At 36.3% G+C, this 19,818-nt stretch overlaps 1 protein-coding gene across 15 annotated transcripts in view; it reads right to left on the bottom strand.

Annotated features, from left to right (window-relative positions):
• Positions 1–19,818, bottom strand: part of LRRC4C (leucine rich repeat containing 4C) — a 515,374-nt gene that overhangs the window by 108,050 nt on the left and 387,506 nt on the right. Inside the window, exon 4 of one of the 15 annotated variants that reach the window (XM_080594583.1) lies at positions 13,250–13,343. The exons of 11 other annotated variants lie outside the window; for them this stretch is intronic. The gene's annotated coding sequence lies outside the window, so the exon portion shown is untranslated. Of the gene's footprint in view, positions 1–1,064; positions 1,086–13,249; positions 13,359–13,570; positions 18,174–19,818 lie in introns of those variants that run through there. 3 more of the 15 variants (XM_080594594.1, XM_080594595.1, XM_080594600.1) reach the window with 3 other exon arrangements.

Below are 19,818 nucleotides of genomic sequence, written 5' to 3'. Positions count from 1 at the left end.
GGGAGGGGACACAATCAGACACGACCTAAACTAACCACAGTTAGATTCCACGCCATACAATGTCATGCTCAAACATAAAAGGGAAAAGGGGGTTTAGGGAGGTTAGCCATCTTTTGCTCATGGTCTAGCTGGGCATCAGTCTACCTTTGGTAGATGGTGAGTGTTTTGTTTTCTTTCTCTCTTCTTTTTCTTCACTTAGTAAACAACTTTTATCTCAACCCACAAATTTTCTTGCTTTTGCTCTTCCTTTCCGTTTCTCCCACCTCACAGTGGTGGAGGGGGCAACTAATGAGAGGCTGTGTGGTGTTTAGCCACTTGCTGATGGTCTACTTAGAAAATATTCAACTTCAGAAGTGAGATTAAAAATTCATTTTACAAAAAAAAAAAAAAATCCTAAATAAAATAAAATAAAAGGAAAATATTTTATTCAGAGCACACAAAATGTGCCTCTAGGTCTGAAACATTTTTTATGGTTTGTTTTTAGTAGGAAGGGAAGAGAGAAACTTTTTTTTTTTTCATTTGATCACAGTATACTTTTCCTTTTTGATTTTGTAGTTAAAGGGATGAACTGGGAGATCAACTATTTCTATATCTCTGCACAAAAGAAAAAAAAAAGCACGCACTCACATTTTGTACTTTTCAAAATGATGAAGCTTTGCACAGACTCAAAAGTGGAATATTAAACACTTTCAATAACCTCAATACCCAAACTATTAACGGATACTCCATCTGCAATTATAAAATAACATGTTCATGAAAACTAATGTGCTAAGATTGCCATGTACACATTTAAAAATTACTTTTGAAAATGTGAATCAGTTTATTAATGTTTTGTCCACATCTTAAGATACTTCATGGTTATTTCCTACATCCCATTCTGCAATACTTTGTCAGATTAAGTGTTAAATAGCTGTCATTCTAGCAACAAAGCTATAATCTCATCCCTCAGATGGCTCTTCCTGTACTTAACATTGTGCTTTTCCATCTACATTTCTTATTGTTTGGTTCCCATTCCTTCAACCATATTAAAAAAATGGGTTTTATAAGGAAGAAAAAACACATACCACCATTTTAATCATACTTGCTTAAATCTATATCCTTGTTCTCACTCAGTCTTCTGACCAATGCACTCCAGATACCCCGTATTCCTTAATAGTTGTAATTTGGATCAGCAATTTAGGGAAGAGAGAAATAAACATAATATATATTATAGCAAAAATTGAAGATGGGAGAGGAAAAAGTCACTGAATATGACTCAGACTGATGATTTTCAGCTCTTCATGCTACATTTGCAAAGTGACAATGTTGATGCATGACAAGGTACAAATAACCATTACTTGCAGCAATGTCTTTGTCATTCCCTTGAAAATGCTTGTGTGGTTTTTATTAGGAGGAAAAAAAAACACAGTCTGAAGATATCTTTAAGTATATCACTGGGTTTAATAAAAGTATTAGTGCTGTGTATCGTTGTATAGTGCAAGGTTTTTAACCACTTATAATATGTGAATCTTTTAATCCTAAATAGAATGAATCATAGAGTGGTTTGGGTCGGAAGGGACCTTAAAGATTATCTGGTGCCAATTCCCCTGACATGGGCAGGGACACCTCCCACTAGATCATGTTGCTCAAAGGCCCCATCCAACCTGGCCTTGATGAAGAGGAAATAGTCCCTAAAACTGAACTTTAATAAAGGAAATGCCCATGGAGAGAAAATGCATAATGCCAAGTGCCTTAACCTACACTTAAACACGTTATATAAACTCTAATGTAAAATATCTAGGAAACATAAGCAAATCTTTTAGGTCATATTATCTATGGACACTTACAGAAAAATGAGATATCACATTAAATTGGCATCACATTTAGATTAGAATAGTATCAGCTGAGGAAGCCATGTCTATACCTATATAAGACTGAAGTATAAATTATGTTCCATTTGTAGAATTATTTTAAACAGATACATGAACAGATAAATGAAACAAATAAAACAGATAAATGAAAACAAATGTATTAGTGTACATACAACCATACTAGGACACTCTGTGCAGTTAAGAAAAATTCTGATATTGGCACTTGCTAAATGTTTGACAGAGAAAGGAATGAAGGACTATTTCCCCATTAAAAAAAAAAAAAAAAAAAAAAAGGAGGAAAAGAATTCTACAAATCTTATGTTATAGACAGTTCTCAAAAACACTTATTCAGTCATTACTTTCAGTATCCATAATCCTTAAACAAGAAATTCACTGCAAAATTAACCAGTTCATCTCAATAACTCCTTTTGAATATTTTAAACTATATGTTAAAATGTTGTAAAAGCCAACTCACAAGTCAAAGGACAATCAGGGCATTGAGTGTAGTGATATTCAAAAAACTTGACTTAGCATCCTAGGTTTGCGTTTGGAAATCCCTCAGTTTCCTACTAAACCTCAGACTTTTTGAACTACTTGAATGGAGTATTTAGCCCAGTTAGGATTCAGTTCCATCTACTCAGCATGGAATATGTTCTAAATTCAAATTAATTTTTATAAGTAAATGCTTTAAAGATTGCTTTAAAGATTTCCCTTGGTTTGGTTAATGTGGTACTGTTAACATGACTGAGGGTGTTTTTTTTTTTTCCTAATGCTATTAGAAAAGTTATTCTAAGTTTTGCATTTTCTTACTTTTTATATACAATTAAACTAATCTACTGCAGAATTTTAATGTCCTGTGAGTCATAGATAATTGCAAACGTACATTCACTTTTGGAAAATCTAGTCCAAATACAACCCTCACACAATGAGACATTCACTTATGTTCATAGCAGGTCTGTTTCATATTCAAAAAATTTCTATGAAAAATATTCATATTAGCTGCACTTGCTCACAAAAAAAAAGACAAAAAAACACACCTAAGCATTAAAATTAATAATCTCAGTGAAATGCTTGAGATTCTGATGTACTAAAAACGTCTGAATTTGAATTTGCTAATTTTAGGATCCTCTGCTTTCTCTTTAATTTGAACACCAAAGCAATGAATGCAACTGTGTTTTATGTACCAGAATATAGTATATATTTCAGTAACTCTATAATAAATTCAGGTGGAACATGGAGTTATAGTATTAAAGTTACTAATTATCCCTACATTACAATTCACAATGGTGTAGAAACCCAACAGAAGGCCTAGAAATCAATTACAAACCACTTTAAAATTCTATCTGAGGATTTAAAAACTCTCAATGTTGCATGAATCTTTTGTATTGAGAAGTACTTCATCTGCTGAGGTAAAAATTTCCTATTGATATATCAGTAGCAGGCTACGTGTTGAATAACTCCCATATCTAAATGATTTGCATGTAAAACAATTATAATCTAATAATTAGTAACCAATAGAATTGTGAAACACACAATATCTAAGTAGGCAAGGAGTATTGAAGTCTTTCACAATCGGGTGCTTTCTGAAGCTCTACATCAGTTATGTATTTTCAGCCTTCTGCACAACTAAAGTAACACAAATGTTATTCTGTTTTTTTTTTTTTTTCCCAATCAATTTATGCATGTTTAGCAAGACTGGGTAAATGCCTAAGCATCTAACTTTCAAGGCATTTTTCTGATCTTGTACGTACATTGTTCCTTGTCAGAAGTATTGCGTTTAGATTTCACTGAAGTGTACTGTGACAAGAACATCTAGCAATGAACTGCAACCAAATCTTGGTATGGAATCATAATCTCCACAAAGCATAAAACATTTTCAACAACTAAGTCAGAAGCAAAATTTACCATCTCAACATGCAGTCAAGCACAGGTAAGCTTGGGGGGCCAAAAGATGGAATAAGGAGTTACCCCTAAAACTCTATTATTGTTCAATTAACCTATAAACTGGGTAACTCAAGACACTTTTATTTTTTCCTCACGATGATTAAGAAATATTACGCATTATACAATGCCGACATTAATATTGCTTTCATAAGCACTATTGCTTATGAAAATAATAGGAGAATTGAATCTGGTAACACTGTATTATTTAAATGAAAGTTGGAACAGGTTTCATTATGAAATAGCTGAGGCATTCCAGAGGATCTAAATAATGAATTGACAAATGCAGTTGGCTTCATAGATATCTATCCAAAACCTCCAGTTTTCTTTAGTAAAATATGTTGCGAGGTTTTCTGCTAGTACTATCTAACTAGTAAATGATAAGGAAAAATAGAAAATAGCATCAAACAGGATTCAACAAACTGCCACATTTACAAAGGAACAAAAGGCATTAAACTCTAGCAGGAGCTAGAATCAAAGTTATCAGCAAGGTACAAAGTGAAAGTGCAATATTTTCTTCTTTTCAATACTCAAAGCAGTTCATCAGTAAAATTCATTTTTTCTTCCTGCATCTGCATTTGTGAAAACGTATGTTAGTCATTCATCACTAAAAGTATAGGTGGACAGACCATCAATAAGTAGTTTTGTTAAACTTTACAAAATAGATCTCAACATCCATTAATAATAACTAAAAATATATAGATTTACTTGAGATCATTGGGTCACAAAGAGCTAAATAAACATGTTGACATGTTCTTGGCATGACTGAGAAATGAGTTTTGGCCTGATCGAGGTCTTCCATATGTATTCTGCAAGTCCAGTGAATGAGGCAGGCCAATCATTAAACTTGGATGAATTAATATAACATGAATAGGAGAATCTGCAGATGCAGTGACAGAGATGAAAGTAAGTCACATTCAGAAAATTTACATAAAAACAGTCTAGATGGCATTAGCATAAGCCTTGTAAGTCTTGTATTAAAACCCACAACATTAATCTCTAACATCTATTATGACTGATAATAAATATAAGAAGAGGAAAAAACAAACAAACAAAAAAAACAAGATCACAAACATACTTTATGACACTAAGCTGAGTGGTGCAGTTGATACAACAGAAAGAATGGATACCATCCAAAGGGACCTGGACAAACTTGAGAAATGGGCCCATGTGGACCTAATGAGGTTTGAAAATTCCAAGTGCAGGGTGCTGCACCTGGGTTGGGGCAATCCCAGACATCAGCACAGACTGGGAGAAAAAAGCACTGAGAGCAGCCCTGCAGAGAAGGACTTGGGGGTTCTGGTGGATGAAAGGCTCAACATGAGCCAGCAGTGCACACTTGAAGCCCCAAAGGCCAACTGCGTCCTGGGCTATATCAACATAGACGTGACCAGAATGTCAAGGGAGGTGATTGTGCCCCTCTTCTCTGCCCTTGTGAGATCCCACCTGGAGTGCTGCATCCAGGTCTGGGGCCCCTTCTTATGAAGAAAGGCTGAGAGAGCTGGGGCTGTTCAGCTTAGAGAAAAGAAAGCCCTAGTGAGACCTCACTGTAGCCTTTCAGTACTTAAAGGGGGCTTATAAAAAAGATGGGGAGTAACTTTTTGCTTGAGCAGACAATGACAGGACAAGGGGGAATGGTTTCAAACTAAAAGAGGGGAGAGTTAGATTAGATGGTATGTGGAAACTCTTCAACACGGGTGGTGAGCATTGGCACAGGTTACCCAGAGAAGCTGTGGATGCTTCATCCCTGGAGGTGTTCAAGACCAAGTTGGACAAGGCCCTGGGCAACCTGATCTAGAGGGTGGCATCCCTGCCCATGGCAGTGGAGTTGGAAATAGTTGATTTTTAAGGTCCCCTCCAACCCAAGTCATACTATGATTCTATATGATGATATTTAAAATGAGTAAAAGGAGAAATAATTTCAGATGGTATTTTGTGAATTAAAAATTAAGAGTACACAATAAATAACATAATCAATATCAACTTGTTCAACAGTCACTTGGAGCTCATATCTTTCACTTCACCCCTAGTGATTGTAGCAAAAAGTATAGCTCTCTATTAGTATACAGAAATATAATAAAATCATTGCATCACAGTGAAAACAGTGTAACACTTCTAAAATTGTTCAAAAGGCTTATTTTCTCTGAAGCTTTTGGTAGAAAATATAACTTACCAAAAAAGAAAAACCCCAAAGTTATTGGTATAAAGGAGTAAAAGGTCCTTGTCCGTTTTTTCACCCTTCAGCTTAACTCTTTTCTTTGCTCTTTTTAAAAAGATACTAATGTAATGTTGGGAGGATATGGAAGACAACATTGACTTGATGAAGACAAACAACAGAAATATGAAATGATAAAAATATTTGTGCTTTTTTTATTAAAAAAACAAACATTTTTTTCATACAGAAATTTCTTACTTTAAACAAGTGAAAGTGTAAAATAATGTTTACACACACCCACACCCACCAGCTGTATGTTGTGATTATCATTCAATACCTATATAATATGTTCTTAGGTGAAGTTTCTCTGATTTTTTTTTTGTACCAGTCTTCTTCTGTGTGTTTTCCCCTCAAAAACTGAATAATTTGACAAATTTGGAATAATTTAGGGACATGGTTTAGTGGGTGATACTGATGGTAGGGGGACAGTTGGACCAGATGATCTTGGAGGTTTTTTCCAACCTTAATGACTGCATGATTTGCGAAGTCATGGTTTTGCAGAATATTATGTATTGTGTTGCAATGAAAAGACATTATTGCAATAGTAAGCATTTTGACCTTTTAGTGTTTGTTTGAATTATGTCCCAATAGTAGGAGCTCTACTTCTAAAGAAAGTTTCTGAAACTTCAGTACCTTTTACAAGAAAAGGCTTTACAGCTCATTGTATGGTCACATGTCCAATTTGAGTAGTTAAATTCCATTAAAAACCTATACATAACTTGTAGTAATTAAAGCCTTCCCATCCTACCGCACCTTTATTTTTCTTTCCCTTTCCCCTACGCCCACCTCACTCCAACCTTCCTTTACAAAAGAATTCAGCTAGAATGTAATGGTAACATTTTGCATTCATTAGAATTTAACTTTGTTTATTACATCTTTAAGAGACATAAATCAGAGCTATCTGTGCATGTTATGTGCAATAGGTCAGTTGAGAATTACCATAGGACTTGAACCATTTGCAAATCTTTCATAAATAAGCAATGGACTGGGCTGGAATCATACAACATTAACTAATTTAATTTAAAGCCACACGTATTTCAAAGATCCCAGTGTTTTGCTTTGCTTTGCTTTTTTGTTGCACATGTTGGTATTTACTTTGCAGTGATTGTGCATACGCTGTCAAGCACTGGAACGCTGTAAAGCAATGGCCAAAACTACATTAAGGATAGACATGGTAGTCTTCGGATAAAGGTTCAGAGCTATTATGAAGATCTTACTGTGGAATCCAGATATATTTAATTATCTTTCTGAATTTCTCTTTCCTTGTTTCGATCATACTACTACTAATGTCTAAATTATTAGTTTCTTCAGTTATTATTTGTTCATTTTTGCAGCAAAGAGATTTCCTCTATCAGGGGAAAAACAGTTTCAACTTAGAAAAATAAAACTCGCTTTTTGCATGAAAAAAGTGAAAATAAATTTTGGGAAAGAACTATTTTAGCAAAACTCTTCCTTTCCTTTTCAGGAAGGAAAAACTAGGCAGAGAACAGCTAAGAGGTAAAAACGTAAAAGCTATGTAGTTTCACAGAATCACAGAATCGTCTAGGTTGGAAGAGACCTCCAAGATCACCTAGTCCAACCTCTGACCTAACACTAACAAGTCCTCCACTAAACCATATCACTAAGCTCAACATCTAAATGTCTCTTAAAGACCTCCAGGGATGGTGACTCAACCACTTCCCTGGGCAGCCTATTCCAATGCCTAACAACCCTTTCAGTAAAGAAGTTCCTCCTAATATCCAACCTAAACATCCCCTGGCACAACTTTAGCCCATTCCCCCTCGTCCTGTCACCAGGCACGTGGGAGAATAGACCAACCCCCACCACGCTACAGCCTCTTTTAATGTACCTATAGAGAGCGATGAGGTTGCCCCTGAGCCTCCTCTTCTCCAGGCTGAACAATCCCAGCTCCCTCAGCCGCTCCTCGTACAACTTGTTCTCCAGACCCCTCACCAGCCTCGTCGCCCTTCTCTGGACTCTCTCCAGCACCTCGAAGTCCTTCTTGTAGCAAGGGGCCCAAAACTGAACACAGTACTCGAGGTGCGGCCTCACCAGAGCCGAGTACAGGGGGACAATCAACTCCCTAGACCTGCTGGCCACACTGCTTCTTATGAAAGCCAGGATGCTGTTGGTCTTCTTGGCTACCTGAGCACACCGCTGGCTCATATTCAGCCGACTATCAACCAGTACTCCCAGGTCCTTCTCTGCCAGGCAGCTTTCCAACCACTCATCTCCCAGCCTGTAGCGCTGCTTGAGGTTGTTACGCCCCAGGTGCAGGACCTGGCACTTGGCCTTGTTGAATTTCATGCAGTTGACCTCAGCCCATTGGTCCAGCCTATCCAGATCCTCCTGCAGAGCCTTCCTACCCTCGAGCAGATCGACACACGCACCTAACTCGGTGTCATCTGCAAACTTACTGAGGGTGCACTCGATCCCCTCATCCAGATCATCGATAAAGATATTGAAGAGGACCGGCCCCAGCACTGAGCCCTGGGGGACTCCGCTAGCGACCGGCCTCCAACTGGATTTGGCTCCATTCACCACAACTCTTTGGGCCCGGCTACCCAGCCAGTTTTTAACCCAACGAAGTGTACGCCAGTCCAAGCCACGAGCAGCCAGTTTCTTGAGGAGAATGTTGTGGGAAACGGTGTCAAAAGCCTTACTGAAGTCAAGGTAGACCACATCCACAGCCTTCCCCTCATCCACCAAGCGCGTCACTTGGTCATAGAAGGAGATCAGTTTCGTCAAGCAGGACCTGCCCTTCATAAACCCATGCTGACTGGGCCTGATCGCCTGGTTGCCCTGTAAATGCTGCGTGATGACACTCAAGATAATCTGCTCCATGAGCTTCCCTGGCACTGAGGTCAAACTAACAGGCCTATAGTTCCCCGGGTCTACCCTCTGGCCCTTCTTGTAGATGGGCGTCACGTTTGCTAGCCGCCAGTCGACTGGGACCTCCCCTGATAGCCAGGACTGCCGATAAGTGATGGAAAGCAGCTTGGCCAGCTCCTCCGCCAGTTCTCTCGGTACCCTCGGGTGGATCCCATCCGGCCCCATCGACTTGCGTACATCCAAGTGCTGTAGCAGGTCGCCAACCATTTCCTCGTGGATAGTGAGGGCCACATCCTGCTCCCCATCCCCTTCCACCAGCTCAGGGTACTGGGTATTATCCAGAGAACAACCGCTTTTGCTGCTAAAGACTGAGGCAAAGAAGGCATTAAGCACCTCAGCTTTTTCCTCATCCCTTGTAACTAAGTTTCCCCCTGCATCCAGTAAAGGATGGAGATTCTCCAGTTTGAGAAATGAAGACACAACACATTAAAAAAAATCATTTACTAACTTCAAAAAATAAATTTCAAATTGAAATTTGAAATTAAATAACCATAATAATTCAAATTCAAACATAAAAAAAATCTTTAAATAAAAAGTATTTATTGTCCTCCAATTAACTTTTGTAGTTTTAAATGGAAAAATAGGTTAATTTTCCTAGCGTTCCTGAATAATTAATTATGCTGTTTTCAGTGAAGTAGAAGCCTTTTTGCAACACTCTTAGGAAACTATGAAGATTATTCTTAAAAGGCAAACTGAAATTTTACACTACAGAATCAAGTTAAATGTTCCAGCTTTAATGATCTTCTAAAAACTACTATTACAGATGAAGCAATAATACTAGACCTTGACTATTTTTTTCCAATATTCATATAGTTTGTCAGCAACTTAAAGTATTACTGATTTTTCTAAACATATGCATATAAACTCACTTTTTGTATTTGTTTTTAATTACCCTTTTAATTATCCTAACACATGTATAGCTTTGGTCTCCACAACCAAATGTGTTCAAGCAGCAATACTCTGAAATGTCAAAGAGCTGATACCATAAAACATACAACTTGTCTAGAAGATCTCAAGATGAAACCACAAAAATAAGTAATATATTCAAACTCTCATCAAGGTCAGAAAGACACCTAAATATTTTATCTATTTAAACCACACATTTGTTTCCAGAGAAGTTTTCTTTGGGACGGAAGGGATTTACTTGGAGACTTTCTGAGAACTAGACTGACTACATTATACACCCCAACATCAAAAGCTACACAAGTTGAAAGGCATCTGGCTTGGACATATTTTTATATGATTGTTAGTCATGGACTTAAACCAAGATTCTCCCAGGGAGATTAAACAGCTTAACAGCCAGATGCTGCAGAGCAGTATCTGGCATGTGTAGAGATGATAAAGTTACCAACTTTGAAGTGAACAGGAAAGACGGCAAATGTTCCCCATCATTTCAATCAAAACAGCAGAATGTATAGGTAAAAGTTTTCAGTTGAGTAGTGTGTGGCTTAAAGTAAGAATAAATACCAACTGGAACATGGACATTTAGACTATACAGGATACATTTTGAGCAGGGTTATTCTAGTTATTCTATTTTCAATTAATCAAAATTATACCAGTGTAGTCTGGAAAACAAACAGACCTCTCTGCAGTCCACTTAGGAAGATGCGTTATTTCTTCTTGTTCTAAAAATCTTGAGAGCTCTCTAGATAAACTAATAACAAAGTTCTCCAAGTTTACTGAAAAGTGTTATAACCAAGTAAAGAAGGATGTAGGAAGTTGATCCTTCTACTCTCATAGACTAGCTACACTCAAACAAGGCAGAAAAAATGGTCCAAGTTGATATTGGTATCAATAAATCTGCCAACATTATAACATTTAATGGAAAATGCTCAATTTTCATGCAATTCTAATGAGATCTGCCTGATACAATGCCTCAGAGAGACGGATTCCCTCAGATTTCCAGGATCAGTGGCTACAACATGAACAGGCAAATTACTTCTCAGACACTGTTTTTTGCAGAAAACACAAAAACATTATGGTTTTTATTGTGAAGTAGTTTTCTTCAGACCCATCTTCGGTAAGGATAAGTGACATGAATAAAGTCCTGACCATTTTGTACTAAATAGTGCAACTTGTAAAAATATATAATTCCTCATTTTAAGGAGTAGAAAAATTCAACAAAACAATGCCAGCTGACACTTTCAAATCTTTCAAAGTCTGCTTTTGAAAATCTCACCTATATTATCTGGTAAATACTACTGACTGTTTCGTTCAGCTGAGCAGAATTTAGTTAATAATGAATCCACAAAAAATGTTTCTGGGAGAACATTTCCAACTCTTCTAACAAAATTGCAGGCAACTGAAAACTACCTGCAGGCAACAACCTGTCCATTATTCTATTATTTTCTTACAACTCACCTACAGCAACTAGGACAGCACCTGTTCTTCCCCTTACAATTGCAACAACAATAGTGCTTTTCTCCCAAGCAATTCACAATACAGACTGGCAGGCCAACAACCACACTTTTAAAGATGAGGGTAGGCTACTATATGCATTGCTGCAGTGGTAGCAATAGGGGAAGTTCTTTGCCAGGAAACTAGTGAAAGGAGTCGTTTTATCTATCCTAGCAAGAATACAGAAATCTTTAATACCTACGTGAAATAAATTAGCAGGTTTATCTTACCTCTCAAGGGAAAGATGCCTGTGTCATAGGCAACATCAAGTTTAGAGCACGAGATAGCGCTTTTTCGCAGTGAGACAAATACTGTGACGCCCACAGAGAAAAAGGTTACAGTTCAACTCCAAGACGCAGTCCCTCTGGAGCCCTCTTTCAGGGTTTACTGAATGTCAGAAGCTTTTGCTGTTGCTGTTCCTGTCTGCTAGACTTACACTGCAGATAGACAGCAGGATTTCAGCATACAGTTTGGCTCTTTCTATCAGCTTCTAAATTCAATTAAAAGTGCCTATGGCACTTCTCTGCTAGGAAAGGAACATTTAGCACTGCCACAGACACTCATTCCGAGAAGAAGTCATTTCAAGGCACCAGAGTGCTTTTTAAAATCTTTGCTGTGTATGCATGAGCACCAGAGTCTGCAAGTACCTGCACACAGTCACTATCAGAAAAACTTACTAATGACCTCCATACACTGACCTAGAGGTGACAACAGAAACGAAACAATGCCCACAGCTGCTTTTGATTACAATTCTACTATTTTGACAGAGCACCTCTGGCCATGTTCAAATTTTACACAGGACACGCTTTTCCTTCTAAGTTTTGGGTTTATTTTCCCCATTTATATCACCCTATCTTGAAAGAGAATATTGCAGCTCTGCGTTCCACTCTGGCCAGCGAAGTTTCCCCAGGAATGTACAACTGAAAACATTCCCCAGGAATGTACAACTAAAACATACCTGATACACCATTTAAATTTCAAAGCCCTTTCACATATGAACAAGCCTTTGAACACATATGAACAGCCTTTCACATATGAACAAATTGTGGTCATGCCAACCTTTATTTCTTGGGATACACAAAAGGCCTCACAACCACAGAACCATTGTTCTTCCCACATATCTGTTATACCTCATATACCCAGGTGAAAACTATCATTTTAGGACATCTATGGATTCCCCATGCAAGTTAAATACAACAGCTTTCTAAGACAGAGCAAAGAAATTAGAACAAAGGTTTGAAATTTTGTCAAAGCTGTTTATCCTCAGTGAATAATTAGTATATTTTTCAAACACAAACAGAAAGCTTACAAGGAAATGCAGTTTTTCTTTTGCTAAATACTGTTATCATTGCCCAATATTATTATGTTACTTCAACTCATCTCCTAAATCAAGCAAAAATATCATCTTTCCAGTAGGTTTGGTTTTTGTCAGAGTTCCATGTTGAGATAATAGTAGTAAAACCGCAAGTCTGATTGTATAAACAGAAGCTGTTCAAGATTTATCCAAATTCTATCTTCATTTACATTCAGAGAACTGCACAGCAACTAAATCATTTTCATAGTGTAAATATGAGCACAGTTTTCTGTCCTGAAATTATTATTTTAATTGGCAACAAGCCTTATAGTTCAGTCTTTACTTAAAGACAGAAATAACAAAATCTACCAAAAACACCTCTCTTCATCCCTCAAAACCTATCAAGAAATAAAGCAAAGGTGGGACTAGACAGTATACCTGAAGAATAGAAATATTTATTTAAGTTAACCCATTTGAAGGTGCTTTCCCAGTTACATTCATAATCATCAGTCAGGAAATCCTGGAAGACTAAATACTATCTGATGGTGGCTGTTCAGTAGCTTAGATAAAAACAGGTAGTGTTTCCATAAAATTTTGAGAGGTATCTGCTGTTTAGCTGATTCAGAAAAGAAACCAGTGACAGGTTGGGTCACAACTCACCCACTGAAAGCGATTCCTTCTGACTCAGTTATTTCAGCAGAGGAGAAAGTTGTCTTCAGTTTCTAGGTTGCCAGTCCAAAAGTTTTTAAAATATCTACTATGACTCATATGAAGAAAGAAGAAACAGAGAACAACAATGAAAGATGCAGAATTGCTTGAAAACACTGAGATTACTGAAAGGTAAATAGTAGTATATAGAATATTTTTTTTTCAGCTTTCTTTCAAGAAAAGTGCATTTATGGTCTGACTGGTATTTAATAAGATTTTAACAGACGATTCTTACCAATCATCATATTCAAATAGAAAACTGAAAAATCTTACAGAATTTGCCTGAGAGTCGGCCAAACTTCTTCCAACTCCTTCTTCTGCAATGGCTAATAGCACAATTCATATTTAAATACATGATTAAGAAGACAAACGCAATTCCAGACTGTGAGATAATTCCAGTCAATAGATTAATTTTACTTATAAGACAAATTTGTCCCCAGGTGTAAGGCATTTATCTCTTACAGTACTTTTAAGTCAATTCCACTATATCTCTTAGAAAAAAGCACATTGGTAAAGAAGATTATTAAGTAGAGACAAGTCTTAAAAAACAACTGACTTCTGGTTGTTGATAATTAGTCTTTCTTCCTTAGTTACACAATCTTCTTCAAGCAAATGAAGGCTACTGTATTTATAACAAGTTCAAGAGGAATCCCAGCAGTCCTCCATCATTTAGTCTGTAATCACTACTTGTAGAAACCACTGTTGAAAACTGTAGCTATGCTGAAGGCACCTGGCCATCTGACTGCACTCAGATAAAACAAGGCAGAGGTGAGAATTACTGAAAGTGCTTTAAAACCACTACTGTGTTCTTCACCTGCTTGAATTATCCAGGTGTTATTCTGGTTCCTGTCATAAATCAAAGCTAAAAAGCTTGTATGATTTTTCAGTGGTTGACAACAGAACCAATTCACCACACCTATCAGGATGGATGGCTGAGATGTAATAGGATGCTAGCAAGAACACTTTTTTTTTTTTTTTTCTAGAAATGTGCTGGCATCGAGAAGAAAAGAAAGATCTTCTGATGTGAACAACTCATTCTGATAAAAATGCATGACTTTGTTTAAAAGAAGGGTGGAGGTAACCTTTTAGACCTGGGCCCTGCCACTCCAGGTCTTCCTGTCCCACTGCAATTATGCAGGAGGCTCAGATAACAGCTCCAGTTGTTTGTAATGACAGCACAGACACCTGCTCACACGTCTGGGGAATGTGGGCCTAAAGAAAAGGGGAATCGGTTAACTCATTTATATCAATCCCTGTCTGTCTCCCACTCAGTTTCTGAACACCACCTGCCACAGAGCTGAGAGGCAGTCTGCTGCTCGGCCTTCCACAACTGCCTGACCTTTCCTCTAAGCATATTAGCCTACAGCAGATCCAGCCTCGGCAGTCTTTTGGGGCCCTGGACTTTGTTGAGTTTTATCAGACCATCAGTGTTATGAGCCCCAGGCAAATCCTTCAGTGCTGCTCTTCTTATCACAAAGTAATTACCTGGCCTTTCTTCAGGCTGGTTGGAATTCAGGGGTGGAACTCACTGAAAAGGTTAAGGAGTCAAAAAAATCAAACTAGAACTTGCTTTCAGTCAGGTTTCCGGACTTCATAACAGCTGCAGTCAGCAATTTGAGAAGTCTGACATGCAACTCGACTGAGTCTATCAGATGGTCAACTGATCACTTTCACAACTGCCAAAATGGTAAAGTTTAGGGATAAAAAAAAAACAGAAGCACATTCTATTGACATTAAAGTACGTGAACTAGAGACAGATTTCTGAAGTGACACAGTAAAACACTCTGGAGTGGGAGGATTTTTTGCATAAGAACTAGCGACTTTTCTCGCTGAGCAGAGTGACTGATGACTATGAACATTAAACACTGTTTCATGTGGAGTTTTAGTCAGGGGAAGCACTTGATAAACCAAAAAAGAAGACATTTCTCTAAAGAGCTGAGTTACATGCTTTCAAAAAGACAGTATTTGAGTAATTAGCTAGAGGAGTATGGACCAAGGAGTCATGGATTATCTGTATGCTATGCTCTATCTTGATCAAAGCACTCTTTTGTTCAGATCAACTTGGATAAACACTGAAATCTGTGACATTTGCAGGTCACAACTCAATTCGTTTCAAATAGGTTCAAATTGCCAAGGTATCTGAATTTATTTATTTGAGATGCTGTTTCATATGCCACACAGACCTAACAGGATACTTCAGCAGCCTTGCACTGAGAACTACCCTGCCTTAACCCTTCTCCTTACTACAGAAAAGCCTTAAAAAGAAATGACAGAAAGCCAAATGTTGCCAGTAACATTTTTGTTAAATATACTGCTGTTTCCAAATACACAAAAGAAAATTGTATAATAAAGAATACGGATGATAAACACTACATTGGATGTGTTTATATTTATACTATTTCATAAGAAAATGATTTTAAACTTAAAAATCAGTTGAACACCCCATCTCAAATTCTGAGATGTAGAAATAGAACCCAATTTCATATTTTTGTTCTTAGGAAAACAAAACAAAACAAACAAAAACCAACCAACCAAAACAAAAACACACCTATTCAGATTGTGTGTGTACAACTTTTTCTGAGAATTTTATTGTGGTTAAACTTCTAGTAATTCCTGTTACTGGATGAAGACATTAACTAAAATAACACATAGCCATTTCTTTCATCTCCACCCATATCTTTTTTTTTTTTGTATCAAGTGTTAGTCAAGACAACAATTACTTATAAGGTATTTTCATTTCTATTTTTCATAATGGGCTTCTTGTCAGCTTGATATGTGAGTCTGACTAAGTTTTCAAGTGGTATAACAATACATAAGTTTTATTCGTGACTGAGGTAAGGAGATTCATTTTTTTTGAAAGAAAAAGCTCTCCAGAATAAAACATCTGATCATATATATATATATATATATTTTAAATTTCCACATCACTACATATAGCCCATATGTTGTAATTCACACACACACTTTCTGTGTGTATATATATTGTGGTGTGTATAGGGAATTATTAGCATAATAGTCTTCCATTTATGCAAAAAAGAGCAAATTTGACTACCAATGTGAGTACAATAACAATAGTTTATTGTTGTAAGATTTTCTCTTAAGCAGATTTTTTTTTTTTAAAAAAAAGCTATGTTCTTTAAAAATTAATGCATAGCACTCCTCCTCTTCAGTAGTATGCACTTCATTGGACTAATTTATGTACGTTTAATAACATGTCTGTGCTATATAAGTAAATAATTTTCATTTGGCCACCTGCCCTAGACAATACTTCAGTATCTCCAAGGCCATACTCAGGCTTACTCTCGGAGACATCAGGGAAGTTATCTAATGGAAGTTTATGAGGGCAGCAGATGTTCATTCCTGCTGTTTGATGGTGGTGACATCTGAAACTTTAGTCTTTTACCACGAAGAAATCCAAGAAGAGTCACAAGAGCAGCATGCGAACTTCCTGCAAAGACTACTAATCAGACCATTATTAAAAGAACCTGTGGTAGAAATTTATGTTCAGGCCATTCTAAGAGCGTCTTTAGTATTTCACTCCTCTTTGTTACATTTATTTCCGTTGCTTCTGAACAAATCTCAGAATTGACCTACTGGTCAGACTCATTTTAAGAAAACTAAACACCTGACACTGTGTAAAGCTTTTTTGCATTGGGAAGTTTCTAATTGATCAGAGGGTTCGAAGTATATATTCCATGAGAAAACAGATATTTGCTCATCTCTTTCCTCCTGTTGGACCTAAAGTTTACTGAGAAGAATGGCTGTTGTTTTCATTTATGGAAAGTTTTTTTTTTTTTTTTTTTTTAATGTTTACATTTGTATCCTCTTGAGATTCAATAGCTGATACCAGAAAATTTTCTCTCTGCTTTGTAGGAAAAATATAGGATAAAAATATTCCAATACCTAAATGTTCATATGCCTAAATTCTGTTTTCTAGAAAATCTAATTGATTGTCAACGGGTCTCTGGTTTCTACTCATTTAATTTATGACTATGAGACTTAGGCTCCTAAGTCACATAAGAACCTTTAGTAAATTTCTACTAAAGATTCATGAATAATTACATTCACAAAGATTAAACGAACAATTATCTGACAGATACACTGGGGGATGAAAAGTTATTAGCAAGGTTTGCTTGTAGTTGTCTGCTAATACATCTCCATCCTCATCTCTGACCATCCCTTCCGTACAAAACTTACCCAAGTATTAACCTTTCTATGAATAAATAGTTGATTTTATCAAATCATGGAATTTAAGATTATCTATGATTGATCTTATTTCCAAAGGTTTGGTTTTTTTGTGTGTGTTTTGTTTGTTTGTTTGTTTTAAGGGAGGAAGCAGAATCCAGAGACTGCAGTTATGATGATGATTTCAATGAAGCAAAAGGAAGTCCCAGATTTCAATGAAGAAAACTGGAGATTTAACATCTGCATGTTTACACCTGTTTGATCTTACAGATCAAAATATACAGTGAGAACAGTCATCAGCAGGTGAATGTTTTAGTCACTACATTTATACCACATACATAAAAAAATAAAAATAAAAAAAATCTAACTTGCTTCCGTTATTCAAGTAATTGTATATGTGACCTGGGAGAGAAGAAGAAAAGGAAAAAAGATCCCTGCAGCTTCCCAGGTGTGTGTGGGGTGTGTGTGCGTGTGTTAACGACCATTACTAAAATAAACCCTGAAGTAGCAGATTCCTTCAATTGACTTCACTGTGCTTCTGCTTAAGCTTTTAACAACCAGTGATTAACAGAAAGAAATATATTGTATTATCTTATGTTCAGAATTCAGGCTCCTGCAGCCATTACTCAAAGTGGAAATATATTCACCTGTTATTTGCAAAACTTCTTTCTTAGTTGACTTCACAGTACATGTACATAGGTAAAATTTAAAGTTTTACATTAACTGCAAAACACGGACAAAACACAAAGAAAAAATTATTGACTATATTGTTCTAAGGAAACTGAATTCTCTTCACAGTCCAGAGAATTCAGTTGGAATATTGTTCTATGTAAAGATCAAATGAAAGGCATAGCAGAAGCAAATTATTCATGGCTTTACTAGAGATGAAAATAATAATTACAGAACAAGAAATTCTTCTTCTTTATGTATTCCCTCCTTCTATGTATTTATATTTCATTTTCGAGATAATTGAGTTTCTAGCCAAATACTTCTGCATTGGTATTTGTAAGTTTTCATTTTTGTTGTTGATATGAGAATGAATTATTGTGGGCAATACAGCAGTAAAACAAAGAACAACCAACCTCCAAAGAAATGTGCAACATCAACCTAATTTCCTTGTAGTCATTTCTTTTTGCTTTAGCAATTTTCCACATTATTTCAGCTCTTACACTTACCATTTTGTAAAGCATGACTGAATGGGCAAACCATTGCAGCCCAGAAATATTTTTACATGCTCAGTTCCTAACTAGTCTTCATAATCTGCATTTATTCTGTTCAATATGAAAAAAACAATCTATATATGAGTAAAACCAAAATATTTCCAGAACATCATTGAATTTGTTGCTGCTGCTGTCTATAAACTCATTTAACCTATATACTAATTCTATCTTGATTCCTTTTCCTGACTTTATCCGACTCCAAATACACATAAATAGACTTAATGGCATAATACAGAATAATCAGCTAAATAAATGCAACACTGATAGCTAGCAACTAAAAAACTTACTATTTTAATTTATATATTTGATACCTACTCTTTTAATTTTCTAGGTAAATTTTCACAGCTTATTGGTACAATCTCAAAATCACACCTTCTGAGATTTAATCTGAAAAATGCCATAATGCAACACAATTGCCTTTCTGCTCATCGGTTACTAAACTTCTAAACTACAGCATAAGGATGCTTCAAAATACCACCTTCCAGGATATATTGTGTGTCTGTACTTTGGCACTTAGTGACTAAGAATAAAAGTCAAATGAATAGATGGATTATATAAAACTATATTAAGGATAAATTAAGTATTGATAAACTTGATAAATCATGATATTACTCTGGAATGCCACAACACACAATGACATATGGCAGAACCAAATGTCATTTAGAATTCTGTAATCTGCTAGAGACTTGAATCAGCCTAGTGATAACACCAGAATCCTAATTAAAGGAAAAATCTGAAAAAGTGGTGTCTACTAGTGAAAACTTCCAGCTTTTAGTTCTAGCTTAGCTACAGAGAAAAAATAAATAAATCTGTAAATGCTTTTACTACCTTTCTTCTTTATCTTTATATCAATAAGAAAATACCTCTCAATTTTAATAATTGAACACTTGGTAAGAATGGAGCTCAGAACAAGTTTCAAAGGAAGGCTAGTAACAGACATTCATATTGTTGATTTTGGCAATTACGATTAATGCCACTGATTCAGGCAGGAAGCCCAGTCATCATATAATCTCATGTATGAACACACATACAAATAGTAAAAGCAGTTTTCTGCACTGAATACTGTAGAATATTAAGAATGTATTACTGAGACCTTAAAATCCTATACCCATAAGT

Source organism: Anser brachyrhynchus (genome assembly GCF_964034855.1).
Source record: "Anser brachyrhynchus genome assembly, chromosome: 5".
NCBI lineage: Eukaryota > Metazoa > Chordata > Aves > Anseriformes > Anatidae > Anser > Anser brachyrhynchus.
This window is presented reverse-complemented; position numbering and strand designations above follow the sequence as displayed.